At 53.5% G+C, this 15,448-nt stretch overlaps 1 long non-coding RNA gene across 1 annotated transcript in view; it reads left to right on the forward strand.

The window, feature by feature from the left end:
* The first annotated feature begins 862 nt into the window (after nucleotides 1–862).
* Nucleotides 863–15,448, forward strand: part of LOC141099850 (uncharacterized) — a 39,645-nt gene continuing 25,059 nt past the window's right edge. Inside the window, exon 1 of the long non-coding RNA XR_012234549.1 lies at nucleotides 863–931. This is a non-coding gene — a long non-coding RNA (uncharacterized lncRNA). The remainder of the gene's footprint in view (nucleotides 932–15,448) is intronic.

Raw genomic sequence — 15,448 nt, forward strand, 5'->3', positions numbered from 1 at the left:
TTATTCCTTCTCCAAAGTGACGTCTTCTATGTGTATAATAGGAAGAATTATTTATTAATGGAAAAAGAAAACCCTAAGGGCCGGTTACCAGGATGGCATCACGCTTTTCTCCAGAACGACTATGGCAGCGGTCCAGCAGCCAAACCCAAACTGCACAAATTCCAAGTTACCCCTTGTAAATAAGGAGATCGGAGGAGAGCGCCGGGGACATTACCATTAATATTGGGCTGGGGGAGAGATCGCACCAAAGGATCCGTGATACAGATGCTGGACTCGATTATGCCTTTATTTCTCCATAGGAGGTTAATCGTCCATTTAATTTCTAATTAACTGCCGGCTTAATGGGCCAGTAATATGCAAAGCCTGAAATCTCATTATCTCTGCACATCAGCGGTTCAGCATTTCTAGCCTCTAATGGATCTTTGTGCCATCAGCAGTAATTCACTTCATGGCAGACCCCATCATGGCAGACCTGGTCATACAGGTGACATTTCACAAGGTACATGTTTTACTAAAGTGCCACTTAGTGGTCACTATGCTTCATTACAAGGTTCAGCTATAGCTGAACAGTGCCACACAGTGGCCACTCTGCGGCATTACGATGCTCACATATCGCTAAACAGCGCCACTTAGTGGTCACTCTGCAGCATTACCTGTTATCTGACTGGGAGGAAGGAACACGATTACATTTTCGTCAAAATCATTCACAAGTGTAAAAATAAGACGGCTTTACTTCATGTCATCACTTACCAGGATGATATTGAATCTTGGAGCGCCTTTACAGAAGTGAGCATGCGTGTTAGCCCACTAATAACTACAATTCCCGAAAGGCTTTGTGTAATATCGCGATAACCGTAGACGTGATTTAAACGCTATGAAAGTTTGCTTTACGGCTGTGTTTGTCTGGCGCGCAGCGGCGGCCGAGGAGGAGGTGAGGTGGGGGACGAGTAGTAGGCAGCAGTCCGGGGTCATCCTAGCTAGGTGGGCATATTGGGGTCTGTCCCTGCAGCGCCCCCTTAGGCACGCTCCAGCAGTGTGCATCAGTCCGGTCCCGGGTGCGTCTAGAGTGGAGTTGCTCCTGTGAGGCCTTCCGGTAACTCCACTCTGCACTGAGGGTCTCCCGGTAGTGAGGGTCCCCCCGTAGTAATTCCAGTCTAGACAGTGAGGAGGATTCCAGGAGCTCCGCAGTCGCCTCATTATAGGAAGGGGTAGATTGGGGGTCTGCAGTGAGGGTCCCGGGGTCGTAATGAGGCACAGGAATAAATATTACAGGACTTATTTTCTTTTTAATGAGACTACACCAACTTAATGCCATAATTTCAGTGCTTTTTAATGATTTTGGGCAGGGTGTTTCTTAAAAGGGTTTTTCCACAAATAAGTTAATTTTAATCAATAGATCTTGGACTAATAATAACTTCCACAATTGAATGTATTTAATGAGGAAATCTGGGACTTTACGAAAAACCAAAAAAAAGTGTCTAAGCACTAAAAGGCAGGTGAGTGCAGTGTACCTGCCTGTGGTGTCCGGCGCCGTTCTTCCCCGGCACAGAGCGGTCAGAGATGCTCTTGCTGGGGATTCAGAAGCCTCTGCTGACGTCCAGACTACGGTGTGGAGGAGTCTATTCTGGTCCCCTCTGATGGGATGTCCAAGGTCATTCTCATTAACAGCCGGACCCCCGCTACCTAAATGGGGAGCCTACTGTCGGAAGTCCCGCCCTGTTCTGTCAGCAGAGGCTTCTGAATCCCCGGCAGGAGCGGTCCGGGACCACTGTCGGGGAAGAATGATGCTCTGCACAACAGGCAGGTAAGCTGCAATTACATGCTTACTAATCCTAAGGTACACTTTTTTTTTTTTTTGTAAAGTACCAGATACATCCTTTAAATTAAATATCCCTGTGCTGAGATAATCTTATAAATGTGCCCCTGCTGTGTAATGGCTGTGTCTGACCGTACTCAGCTCCTGGGCAGGGGAGGAAGCAAGAGAGCATACAGGCAGGACAGCATGGTGTCTGAAATTATTTATTTTTTTTTTTTTAAGTTAAACATTTAAAGAGAGGCAGAGAAATGCTTTTTCTTAGGGTATGTGCCCACAATCAGGAATTGCTGCGAGTTTGACGAACATTTATGCACCGTCAAACCTGCAGACGCCAGATATTAGTTTAGTCGATGGGATTTCTAGAAATCCCATGTCCACTATGCCATTATGTGCCCTTCAGATCACCTGGAAAGACTAACATGCGGCATGTCTTTCAGTGAACACATGCGGACTCACTTGCGGTCAATAGAATGGAGTGAGAATACACTGCGTCCAAAGTGCTGCAACTTCTGGATCGTGGGCACACAGCTGTGATCCCATGTTGTAATGGCTGTATACTTTCTTTTGCTTCCTCCCCTGCCCAGGAGCTGTGGTATGATCAGACCATGTCCCTGTACGGTCAGACACAGCCATTACACAGTACACAGCAGGGGCACATTTATAAGATTATCTCATAGTAACATAGTTATTAAGGTTGAAGGAAGACTTTAAGTCCATCTAGTTCAACCCATATCCTATCCTAACTTGCCCTAACGTTGATCCAGAGGAAGGCAAAAAAAACCCATGTGGCAATCAGTAAGCTTCACATTGGAGAAAAAAAATTCCTTCCCGACTCCACATACGGCAATCAGACTAGCTCCCTGGATCAATGCAATATTAAGGAAACTAGTGTATATACCCTGTAATATTATACTTTTCAAGAAAGGCATCCAGTCCCTTCTTAAATTTTAGTAGGGAATCACTCATTACAACATCATATGGCAGAGTTCCATAGTCTCACTGCTCTTACAGTAAAGAATCCACGTCTGTGATTATGCTTAAACCTTCTTTCCTCCAGACATAGAGGATGCCCCCTTGTCCCTGTCACAGGTCTAAGAGTAAAAAGATCATTAGAAAGGTCTTTGTATTGTCCCCGCATATATTTATACATTGTAATAAGATCACCCCTAAGCCTTCGATTTTCCAAACTAAATAACCTGTCTTGGTATTGCAGACCCCCCAGTTCCAGGGCTGTGGAGTTGGAGTCGATATAAAATGGACTGACTCCGACTTCTAAAATATATAATAAATTGGGTACAGTAGTTCAATGCAGAACGTGCTGAATATTTTTTCATAGGAATTTGGGAAAGTTATGAAATGTCCTACAAATGGCTGTTCTATTCCTGATCTAAGGCTACATTCACACAAGAACAGGTTCTTGCTATTGTAACGGACAATGCTTCAAACATAAGTACAATTAAACTGATGAATGAGAGTAATGAACAACAACAGCTAGAAGAAAATTTAGGATTCAGTAAGTTTGAGATGGAAGGCCACAGTGTTGTTCATGTAACTGAGGAACAAACAGATATTACAACAGAACAGCAAAATTATACTTTAGAAATAGATGATCTTGTTGAAGCTGCTTCAAAACACTTTCCTATTCATCACATGCGCCGTGTTGTGCACCAGGGACCGGCTTGAAGCAAGACCATTCTTCCATGGCCCGGCAGGGCGGGGATGGAGGTGTGACAGGGGTGGGGCTTTGGTCATAAGGGGGCGGGGCTATGGTCATGGTTGTAGTTTAGCAGTGCATAATTTATAACATTTTTAATGTGACTCAACTCACCATAGGTTTTGAATGAGTGGGAGCACCTGGCTTGTTTCAGTGGGAGCACTGGGCTACTTCTACTGATGACCGTCACTGCTATTGATGATTGGAACCTACAAGGAAGTGGAGCATTGAGCACTTAGAAAAATTGTACTGGAGTTCTGTACATGCTGATTATTTTCTAATCATCAGAAAATGTATGTGTGGTTCCCCCCGTCCTGTCCAGCTCTGTGTGGCTCCCCCTGTTGTATGCATGGCTCCCTTGTCCCATCCTGTATACATGGCTCTGCTCCCACCCTCCCATCCTGTATGCATGGCTCCCTTGTCCCATCCTGTATACATGGCTCTGCTCCCACCCTCCCATCCTGTATGCATGGCTCCCCTGTCCCATCCTGTATGCATGGCTCCGCTCCCACTCTTTCTCCCCTGTATGCATGGCTCCCCTCCCACTCTCCCTCCCCTGTATATATGGCTCTGCTCCCACTCTCCCTCCCCTGTATATATGGCTCTGCTCCCATTCTCCCTCCCCTGTATATATGGCTCCGCTCCCACTCTCCCTCCCCTGTATATATGGCTCCGCTCCCACTCTCCCTCCCCTGTATATATGGCTCCGCTCCCACTCTCCCTCCCCTGTATATATGGCTCCGCTCCCACTCTCCCTCCCCTGTATATATGGCTCCGCTCCCACTCTCCCTCCCCTGTATATATGGCTCCGCTCCCACTCTCCCTCCCCTGTATATATGGCTCCGCTCCCACTCTCCCTCCCCTGTATATATGGCTCCGCTCCCACTCTCCCTCCCCTGTATATATGGCTCCGCTCCCACTCTCCCTCCCCTGTATATATGGCTCCGCTCCCACTCTCCCTCCCCTGTATATATGGCTCCGCTCCCACTCTCCCTCCCCTGTATATATGGCTCCGCTCCCACTCTCCCTCCCCTGTATATATGGCTCCGCTCCCACTCTCCCTCCCCTGTATATATGGCTCCGCTCCCACTCTCCCTCCCCTGTATATATGGCTCTGCTCCCACTCTCCCTCCCCTGTATATATGGCTCCGCTCCCACTCTCCCTCCCCTGTATATATGGCTCCGCTCCCACTCTCCCTCCCCTGTATATATGGCTCCGCTCCCACTCTCCCTCCCCTGTATATATGGCTCCGCTCCCACTCTCCCTCCCCTGTATATATGGCTCCGCTCCCACTCTCCCTCCCCTGTATATATGGCTCCGCTCCCACTCTCCCTCCCCTGTATATATGGCTCCGCTCCCACTCTCCCTCCCCTGTATATATGGCTCCGCTCCCACTCTCCCTCCCCTGTATATATGGCTCCGCTCCCACTCTCCCTCCCCTGTATATATGGCTCCGCTCCCACTCTCCCTCCCCTGTATATATGGCTCCGCTCCCACTCTCCCTCCCCTGTATATATGGCTCCGCTCCCACTCTCCCTCCCCTGTATATATGGCTCCGCTCCCACTCTCCCTCCCCTGTATATATGGCTCCGCTCCCACTCTCCCTCCCCTGTATATATGGCTCCGCTCCCACTCTCCCTCCCCTGTATATATGGCTCCGCTCCCACTCTCCCTCCCCTGTATATATGGCTCCGCTCCCACTCTCCCTCCCCTGTATATATGGCTCCGCTCCCACTCTCCCTCCCCTGTATATATGGCTCCGCTCCCACTCTCCCTCCCCTGTATATATGGCTCCGCTCCCACTCTCCCTCCCCTGTATATATGGCTCCGCTCCCACTCTCCCTCCCCTGTATATATGGCTCCGCTCCCACTCTCCCTCCCCTGTATATATGGCTCCGCTCCCACTCTCCCTCCCCTGTATATATGGCTCCGCTCCCACTCTCCCTCCCCTGTATATATGGCTCCGCTCCCACTCTCCCTCCCCTGTATATATGGCTCCGCTCCCACTCTCCCTCCCCTGTATATATGGCTCCGCTCCCACTCTCCCTCCCCTGTATATATGGCTCCGCTCCCACTCTCCCTCCCCTGTATATATGGCTCCGCTCCCACTCTCCCTCCCCTGTATATATGGCTCCGCTCCCACTCTCCCTCCCCTGTATATATGGCTCCGCTCCCACTCTCCCTCCCCTGTATATATGGCTCCGCTCCCACTCTCCCTCCCCTGTATATATGGCTCCGCTCCCACTCTCCCTCCCCTGTATATATGGCTCCGCTCCCACTCTCCCTCCCCTGTATATATGGCTCCGCTCCCACTCTCCCTCCCCTGTATATATGGCTCCGCTCCCACTCTCCCTCCCCTGTATATATGGCTCCGCTCCCACTCTCCCTCCCCTGTATATATGGCTCCGCTCCCACTCTCCCTCCCCTGTATATATGGCTCCGCTCCCACTCTCCCTCCCCTGTATATATGGCTCCGCTCCCACTCTCCCTCCCCTGTATATATGGCTCTGCTCCCACTCTCCCTCCCCTGTATATATGGCTCTGCTCCCACTCTCCCTCCCCTGTATATATGGCTCCGCTCCCACTCTCCCTCCCCTGTATATATGGCTCCGCTCCCACTCTCCCTCCCCTGTATATATGGCTCCGCTCCCACTCTCCCTCCCCTGTATATATGGCTCCGCTCCCACTCTCCCTCCCCTGTATATATGGCTCCGCTCCCACTCTCCCTCCCCTGTATATATGGCTCCGCTCCCACTCTCCCTCCCCTGTATATATGGCTCCGCTCCCACTCTCCCGCCCCTGTATATATGGCTCTGCTCCCACTCTCCCGCCCCTGTATATATGGCTCTGCTCCCACTCTCCCGCCCCTGTATATATGGCTCTGCTCCCACTCTCCCGCCCCTGTATATATGGCTCTGCTCCCACTCTCCCGCCCCTGTATATATGGCTCTGCTCCCACTCTCCCGCCCCTGTATATATGGCTCTGCTCCCACTCTCCCGCCCCTGTATATATGGCTCTGCTCCCACTCTCCCGCCCCTGTATATATGGCTCTGCTCCCACTCTCCCGCCCCTGTATATATGGCTCTGCTCCCACTCTCCCGCCCCTGTATATATGGCTCTGCTCCCACTCTCCCGCCCCTGTATATATGGCTCTGCTCCCACTCTCCCGCCCCTGTATATATGGCTCTGCTCCCACTCTCCCGCCCCTGTATATATGGCTCTGCTCCCACTCTCCCGCCCCTGTATATATGGCTCTGCTCCCACTCTCCCGCCCCTGTATATATGGCTCTGCTCCCACCTGTATATATGGCTCTGCTCCCACTCTCCCGCCCCTGTATATATGGCTCTGCTCCCACTCTCCCGCCCCTGTATATATGGCTCTGCTCCCACTCTCCCGCCCTGTATATATGGCTCTGCTCCCACTCTCCGCCCCTGTATATATGGCTCTGCTCCCACTCTCCCGCCCCTGTATATATGGCTCTGCTCCCACTCTCCCGCCCCTGTATATATGGCTCTGCTCCCACTCTCCCGCCCCTGTATATATGGCTCTGCTCCCACTCTCCCGCCCCTGTATATATGGCTCTGCTCCCACTCTCCCGCCCCTGTATATATGGCTCTGCTCCCACTCTCCCGCCCCTGTATATATGGCTCTGCTCCCACTCTCCCGCCCTGTATATATGGCTCTGCTCCACTCTCCCGCCCCTGTATATATGGCTCTGCTCCCACTCTCCCGCCCCTGTATATATGGCTCTGCTCCCACTCTCACCGCCCTGTATATAGGGCTCTGCTCCCACTCTCCCGCCCCTGTATATATGGCTCTGCTCCCACTCTCCCGCCCCTGTATATATGGCTCTGCTCCCACTCTCCCGCCCCTGTATATATGGCTCTGCTCCCACTCTCCCGCCCCTGTATATATGGCTCTGCTCCCACTCTCCCGCCCCTGTATATATGGCTCTGCTCCCACTCTCCCGCCCCTGTATATATGGCTCTGCTCCCACTCTCCCGCCCCTGTATATATGGCTCTGCTCCCACTCTCCCGCCCCTGTATATATGGCTCTGCTCCCACTCTCCCGCCCCTGTATATATGGCTCTGCTCCCACTCTCCCGCCCCTGTATATATGGCTCTGCTCCCACTCTCCCGCCCCTGTATATATGGCTCTGCTCCCACTCTCCCGCCCCTGTATATATGGCTCTGCTCCCACTCTCCGCCCCTGTATATATGGGCTCTGCTCCCACTCTCCCGCCCCTGTATATATGGCTCTGCTCCCACTCTCCCGCCCCTGTATATATGGCTCTGCTCCCACTCTCCCGCCCCTGTATATATGGCTCTGCTCCCACTCTCCCGCCCCTGTATATATGGCTCTGCTCCCACTCTCCCGCCCCTGTATATATGGCTCTGCTCCCACTCTCCCGCCCTGTATATATGGCTCTGCTCCCACTCTCCCGCCCCTGTATATATGGCTCCGCTCCACTCTCCCGCCCTGTATATATGGCTCGCTCCCACTCTCCCGCCCCTGTATATATGGCTCCGCTCCCACTCTCCCGCCCCTGTATATATGGCTCCGCTCCCACTCTCCCGCCCCTGTATATATGGCTCCGCTCCCACTCTCCCGCCCCTGTATATATGGCTCCGCTCCCACTCTCCCGCCCCTGTATATATGGCTCCGCTCCCACTCTCCCGCCCCCTGTATATATGGCTCCGCTCCCACTCTCCCGCCCCTGTATATATGGCTCCGCTCCCACTCTCCCGCCCCTGTATATATGGCTCCGCTCCCACTCTCCCGCCCCTGTATATATGGCTCCGCTCCCACTCTCCCGCCCCTGTATATATGGCTCCGCTCCCACTCTCCCGCCCCTGTATATATGGCTCCGCTCCCACTCTCCCGCCCCTGTATATATGGCTCCGCTCCCACTCTCCCGCCCCTGTATATATGGCTCCGCTCCCACTCTCCCTCCCCTGTATATATGGCTCCGCTCCCACTCTCCCTCCCCTGTATATATGGCTTCCGCTCCCACTCTCCCTCCCCTGTATATATGGCTCCGCTCCCACTCTCCCTCCCCTGTATATATGGCTCCGCTCCCACTCTCCCTCCCCTGTATATATGGCTCCGCTCCCACTCTCCCTCCCCTGTATATATGGCTCCGCTCCCACTCTCCCTCCCCTGTATATATGGCTCCGCTCCCACTCTCCCTCCCCTGTATATATGGCTCCGCCTCCCACTCTCCCTCCCCCTGTATATATGGCTCCCCTCCCACTCTCCCGCCCCTGTATATATGGCTCCGCTCCCACTCTCCCGCCCCTGTATATATGGCTCCGCTCCCACTCTCCCGCCCCTGTATATATGGCTCCGCTCCCACTCTCCCGCCCCTGTATATATGGCTCCGCTCCCACTCTCCCGCCCCTGTATATATGGCTCTGCTCCCACTCTCCCGCCCCTGTATATATGGCTCTGCTCCCACTCTCCCGCCCCTGTATATATGGCTCTGCTCCCACTCTCCCCGCCCCTGTATATATGGCTCTGCTCCCACTCTCCCGCCCCTGTATATATGGCTCTGCTCCCACTCTCCCGCCCCTGTATATATGGCTCTGCTCCCACTCTCCCGCCCCTGTATATATGGCTCTGCTCCCACTCTCCCGCCCCTGTATATATGGCTCTGCTCCCACTCTCCCGCCCCTGTATATATGGCTCTGCTCCCACTCTCCCGCCCCTGTATATATGGCTCTGCTCCCACTCTCCCGCCCCTGTATATATGGCTCTGCTCCCACTCTCCCGCCCCTGTATATATGGCTCTGCTCCCACTCTCCCGCCCCTGTATATATGGCTCTGCTCCCACTCTCCCGCCCCTGTATATATGGCTCTGCTCCCACTCTCCCGCCCCTGTATATATGGCTCTGCTCCCACTCTCCCGCCCCTGTATATATGGCTCTGCTCCCACTCTCCCGCCCCTGTATATATGGCTCTGCTCCCACTCTCCCGCCCCTGTATATATGGCTCTGCTCCCACTCTCCCGCCCCTGTATATATGGCTCTGCTCCCACTCTCCCGCCCCTGTATATATGGCTCTGCTCCCACTCTCCCGCCCCTGTATATATGGCTCTGCTCCCACTCTCCCGCCCCTGTATATATGGCTCTGCTCCCACTCTCCCGCCCCTGTATATATGGCTCTGCTCCCACTCTCCCGCCCCTGTATATATGGCTCTGCTCCCACTCTCCCCGCCCCTGTATATATGGCTCTGCTCCCACTCTCCCGCCCCTGTATATATGGCTCTGCTCCCACTCTCCCGCCCCTGTATATATGGCTCTGCTCCCACTCTCCCCGCCCCTGTATATATGGCTCTGCTCCCACTCTCCCGCCCCTGTATATATGGCTCTGCTCCCACTCTCCCGCCCCTGTATATATGGCTCTGCTCCCACTCTCCCGCCCCTGTATATATGGCTCTGCTCCACTCTCCCGCCCCTGTATATATGGCTCTGCTCCCACTCTCCCGCCCCTGTATATATGGCTCTGCTCCCACTCTCCCGCCCCTGTATATATGGCTCTGCTCCCACTCTCCCGCCCCTGTATATATGGCTCTGCTCCCACTCTCCCGCCCCTGTATATATGGCTCTGCTCCCACTCTCCCGCCCCTGTCTATATGGCTCTGCTCCCACTCTCCCGCCCCTGTCTATATGGCTCTGCTCCCACTCTCCCGCCCCTGTCTATATGGCTCTGCTCCCACTCTCCCGCCCCTGTCTATATGGCTCTGCTCCCACTCTCCCGCCCCTGTCTATATGGCTCTGCTCCCACTCTCCCGCCCCTGTCTATATGGCTCTGCTCCCACTCTCCCGCCCCTGTCTATATGGCTCTGCTCCCACTCTCCCGCCCCTGTCTATATGGCTCTGCTCCCACTCTCCCGCCCCTGTCTATATGGCTCTGCTCCCACTCTCCCGCCCCTGTCTATATGGCTCTGCTCCCACTCTCCCGCCCCTGTCTATATGGCTCTGCTCCCACTCTCCCGCCCCTGTCTATATGGCTCTGCTCCCACTCTCCCGCCCCTGTCTATATGGCTCTGCTCCCACTCTCCCGCCCCTGTCTATATGGCTCTGCTCCCACTCTCCCGCCCCTGTCTATATGGCTCTGCTCCCACTCTCCCGCCCCTGTCTATATGGCTCTGCTCCCACTCTCCCGCCCCTGTCTATATGGCTCTGCTCCCACTCCTCCGCCCCTGTCTATATGGCTCTGCTCCCACTCTCCCGCCCCTGTCTATATGGCTCTGCTCCCACTCTCCCGCCCCTGTCTATATGGCTCTGCTCCCACTCTCCCGCCCCTGTCTATATGGCTCTGCTCCCACTCTCCCGCCCCTGTCTATATGGCTCTGCTCCCACTCTCCCGCCCCTGTCTATATGGCTCTGCTCCCACTCTCCCGCCCCTGTCTATATGGCTCTGCTCCCACTCTCCCGCCCCTGTCTATATGGCTCTGCTCCCACTCTCCCGCCCCTGTCTATATGGCTCTGCTCCCACTCTCCCGCCCCTGTCTATATGGCTCTGCTCCCACTCTCCCGCCCCTGTCTATATGGCTCTGCTCCCACTCTCCCGCCCCTGTCTATATGGCTCTGCTCCCACTCTCCCGCCCCTGTCTATATGGCTCTGCTCCCACTCTCCCGCCCCTGTCTATATGGCTCTGCTCCCACTCTCCCGCCCCTGTCTATATGGCTCTGCTCCCACTCTCCCGCCCCTGTCTATATGGCTCTGCTCCCACTCTCCCGCCCCTGTCTATATGGCTCTGCTCCCACTCTCCCGCCCCTGTCTATATGGCTCTGCTCCCACTCTCCCGCCCCTGTCTATATGGCTCTGCTCCCACTCTCCCGCCCCTGTCTATATGGCTCTGCTCCCACTCTCCCGCCCCTGTCTATATGGCTCTGCTCCCACTCTCCCGCCCCTGTCTATATGGCTCTGCTCCCACTCTCCCGCCCCTGTCTATATGGCTCTGCTCCCACTCTCCCGCCCCTGTCTATATGGCTCTGCTCCCACTCTCCCGCCCCTGTCTATATGGCTCTGCTCCCACTCTCCCGCCCCTGTCTATATGGCTCTGCTCCCACTCTCCCGCCCCTGTCTATATGGCTCTGCTCCCACTCTCCCGCCCCTGTCTATATGGCTCTGCTCCCACTCTCCCGCCCCTGTCTATATGGCTCTGCTCCCACTCTCCCGCCCCTGTCTATATGGCTCTGCTCCCACTCTCCCGCCCCTGTCTATATGGCTCTGCTCCCACTCTCCCGCCCCTGTCTATATGGCTCTGCTCCCACTCTCCCGCCCCTGTCTATATGGCTCTGCTCCCACTCTCCCGCCCCTGTCTATATGGCTCTGCTCCCACTCTCCCGCCCCTGTCTATATGGCTCTGCTCCCACTCTCCCGCCCCTGTCTATATGGCTCTGCTCCCACTCTCCCGCCCCTGTCTATATGGCTCTGCTCCCACTCTCCCGCCCCTGTCTATATGGCTCTGCTCCCACTCTCCCGCCCCTGTCTATATGGCTCTGCTCCCACTCTCCCGCCCCTGTCTATATGGCTCTGCTCCCACTCTCCCGCCCCTGTCTATATGGCTCTGCTCCCACTCTCCCGCCCCTGTCTATATGGCTCTGCTCCCACTCTCCCGCCCCTGTCTATATGGCTCTGCTCCCACTCTCCCGCCCCTGTCTATATGGCTCTGCTCCCACTCTCCCGCCCCTGTCTATATGGCTCTGCTCCCACTCTCCCGCCCCTGTCTATATGGCTCCGCTCCCACTCTCCCGCCCCTGTCTATATGGCTCCGCTCCCACTCTCCCGCCCCTGTCTATATGGCTCCGCTCCCACTCTCCCGCCCCTGTCTATATGGCTCCGCTCCCACTCTCCCGCCCCTGTCTATATGGCTCCGCTCCCACTCTCCCGCCCCTGTCTATATGGCTCCGCTCCCACTCTCCCGCCCCTGTCTATATGGCTCCGCTCCCACTCTCCCGCCCCTGTCTATATGGCTCCGCTCCCACTCTCCCGCCCCTGTCTATATGGCTCCGCTCCCACTCTCCCGCCCCTGTCTATATGGCTCCGCTCCCACTCTCCCGCCCCTGTCTATATGGCTCCGCTCCCACTCTCCCGCCCCTGTATATATGGCTCCGCTCCCACTCTCCCGCCCCTGTATATATGGCTCCGCTCCCACTCTCCCGCCCCTGTATATATGGCTCCGCTCCCACTCTCCCGCCCCTGTATATATGGCTCCGCTCCCACTCTCCCGCCCCTGTATATATGGCTCCGCTCCCACTCTCCCGCCCTTGTATATATGGCTCCGCTCCCACTCTCCCGCCCTTGTATATATGGCTCCGCTCCCACTCTCCCGCCCTTGTATATATGGCTCCGCTCCCACTCTCCCTCCCTTGTATATATGGCTCCACTTGGCTCCCCCATCATACTTACCCTCACGTCACTGAACTTCCCTCCCTGCATCTCGCGGCGCTTCAGCTCCTGTGCGGAGCGGTCACGTGCTACCGCTCATTAAGGTCTATGAATATGGACGCCACGCCTATGGGAGATGAGTGGCGTCCATATTCATGACCTTAAATGAGCGGTACACGTGACCGCTCAGCGCTGGATGAAGCCTCCGCGGGATGCAGGGTGAGTATCAGGCGCTGCTGCACCGCCGCCGGCTCCCCTTCTGTCCGCGGATCGGCAAGGGCACTGCAACGGCCCGGTGCTGGGCCGCGGACCGGTGGTTGGGGACCCCTGGTTTATGTGGACCCAAGTCATTGTATACTGCTTGATGATCAACAGCTTACTAAAGGAAAAGAAGCTCTGACTGAGGTAGCAGTTAGGATGAGTGGCCTACAGGAGGACTGCCAGGCACAAGAGGACTTGGGTCCTGACAGTGCAACTGCTGCCGTTTCTTCATCCTCATCCGATGAGGAGTTTGACTTTGACAAGTATTTGGATGACATGGAGAAGGCAAAGCGTTGCCACAAGGAAAAAGATTTCACTCCGTCTCCTATAGCAAGAAGATTGACCATATTTCAGCAAAATGTTTCACTTGCTCTCAAAGAAATAGGAAAAATTCAACCGTTCATCAAAACTGACTGTGCACGAGGCAATTCCTTTATACCCGGAAATTGTTAGAGATGGTGCCCATGTGGTTACGGCTTTGCCTCCAACCCAAGTTAGTGTAGAGAGGTTGTTCTCTAGCCTTAAAATTATTAGGTCAGATGTGAGGTCATCAATGAAGGAGGATCTGATGGAGGCAATTCTAGTACTTAGAACAAATTCATAGACTGCACAAATGTTATTTAGTATGTTTTTGTTGAAAACTTTTTGCCACTTACATAGTTTATTACATAGTGTTATATATACACAATATATATGTAATCGATATTACATAGTGTATTACATGTTTACAATTAGTTTTTTGTGTTCTAAAGTTGTATTCCAACTATCTAAATATCTTGATTATTGTATCATAAAAATGATTAAATGTCTGATGTTCACATCTACAATCAATTTTTCACTTAAATATAAGCAATATATGTGGGAGTCGGTGTAAGGGAAATGGAGTCGCAGGTTTGGCTTACCGACTCCACAGCCCTGCCCAGTTCCCTAATAACCTTGGTCGCTCTTCTCTACACCCGCTCCAGTTCAGCTATGTCTGTCTTATACACCGGAGACCAGAACTGTACGCAGTATTCTAAGTGTGGTCACACTATTGACCTATATAGAGGTAAAATTATGTTCTCCTCATGAGCATCTATGCCTCTTTTAATGCATCCCATTATTTTATTTGCCTTTGCAGCAGCTGCCAGACACTGTCCACTAAATGTGAGTTTGTCGTCCATCCATACACCCAGGTCTTTTTCAGTGACAGTTTTGCCCAGTGTTCTACAATTAAACACATAATTATACATCTTGTTTGCTCTACCCAAGTGCATGACCTTACATTTATCCCCAGTAAAGCTCATTTGCCATTTATCAGCCTAAGCTTCTAGTTTACATAAATCCTCCTGTAATATAAAATTGTCCTCCTCTGTATTGATTACCCTGCAGAGTTTAGTGTCATCTGCGAATATTGAAATTCTACTCTCTATGCCCCCTACAAGGTCATTAATAAATATGTTAAAAAGAAGCAGGCCCAATACTGACCCCTGTGGTACCCCACTGCTAACAGTGACCCAGTCCGAGTCTGTTCCATTAATAACCATTTGTTTCCAATCCCTGAGCCAGCTCTTAACCCACTTACACATATTTTCCCCTATCCCTGTTGTTCTCATTTTATATATCAACCTTTTGTGTGGCACCGTATCAAAAGCTTTTGAAAAGTCCATGTACACCACGTCCACTGCATTCCCTTGGTCCAGTCTGGAACTTACCTCTTCATAAATGCTTATCAGATAAGTCTGACAGGAACAGTCCCTCGTAAACCCATGTTGATATTGGGTCATGAGGTTATTCTTCTTCAGATACTCCAGTATAGTATCTCTTAGGGTATGTGCACACGCTGCGGATTCGGCCGCTGCGGACCCGCAGCAGTTTTAGCTGCGGTGTACAGTACCATTCAAATGAATGGTAAACAAAAACCGCTGTGTAGACGGTGCGGAAAAATCCGTGCGGATTTCCTGCGGTTTTGAAACCGCAGAAAGAATTGACATGTCAATTCTTTCTGCGGAATCCGCAGTGGGTTCCGATCTCCACCATTGTGGAGATGGTGAATCCGCAGGACCAAACCACAGGCTAAACCGCAGATAATCCGCAGGTCTTTTAACCGCAGGTTTTTGCAAAATCCGTGCAGATTAATCCGCAGCGGATTCCGCAGCGTCTGCACACACCCTAAGAAAACCTCCAGGATTTTACCCACAGTTGAGGTTAAACTTACTGGCCTATAATTTCCAAGTTCAGTTTTTGTCCCCTTTTTGAATATTGGCACCACATT

The sequence above is a fragment of the Dendrobates tinctorius genome, unplaced genomic scaffold (assembly GCF_039654945.1).
Source record: "Dendrobates tinctorius isolate UK_male_01 unplaced genomic scaffold, ASM3965494v1 ptg000103l, whole genome shotgun sequence".
NCBI lineage: Eukaryota > Metazoa > Chordata > Amphibia > Anura > Dendrobatidae > Dendrobates > Dendrobates tinctorius.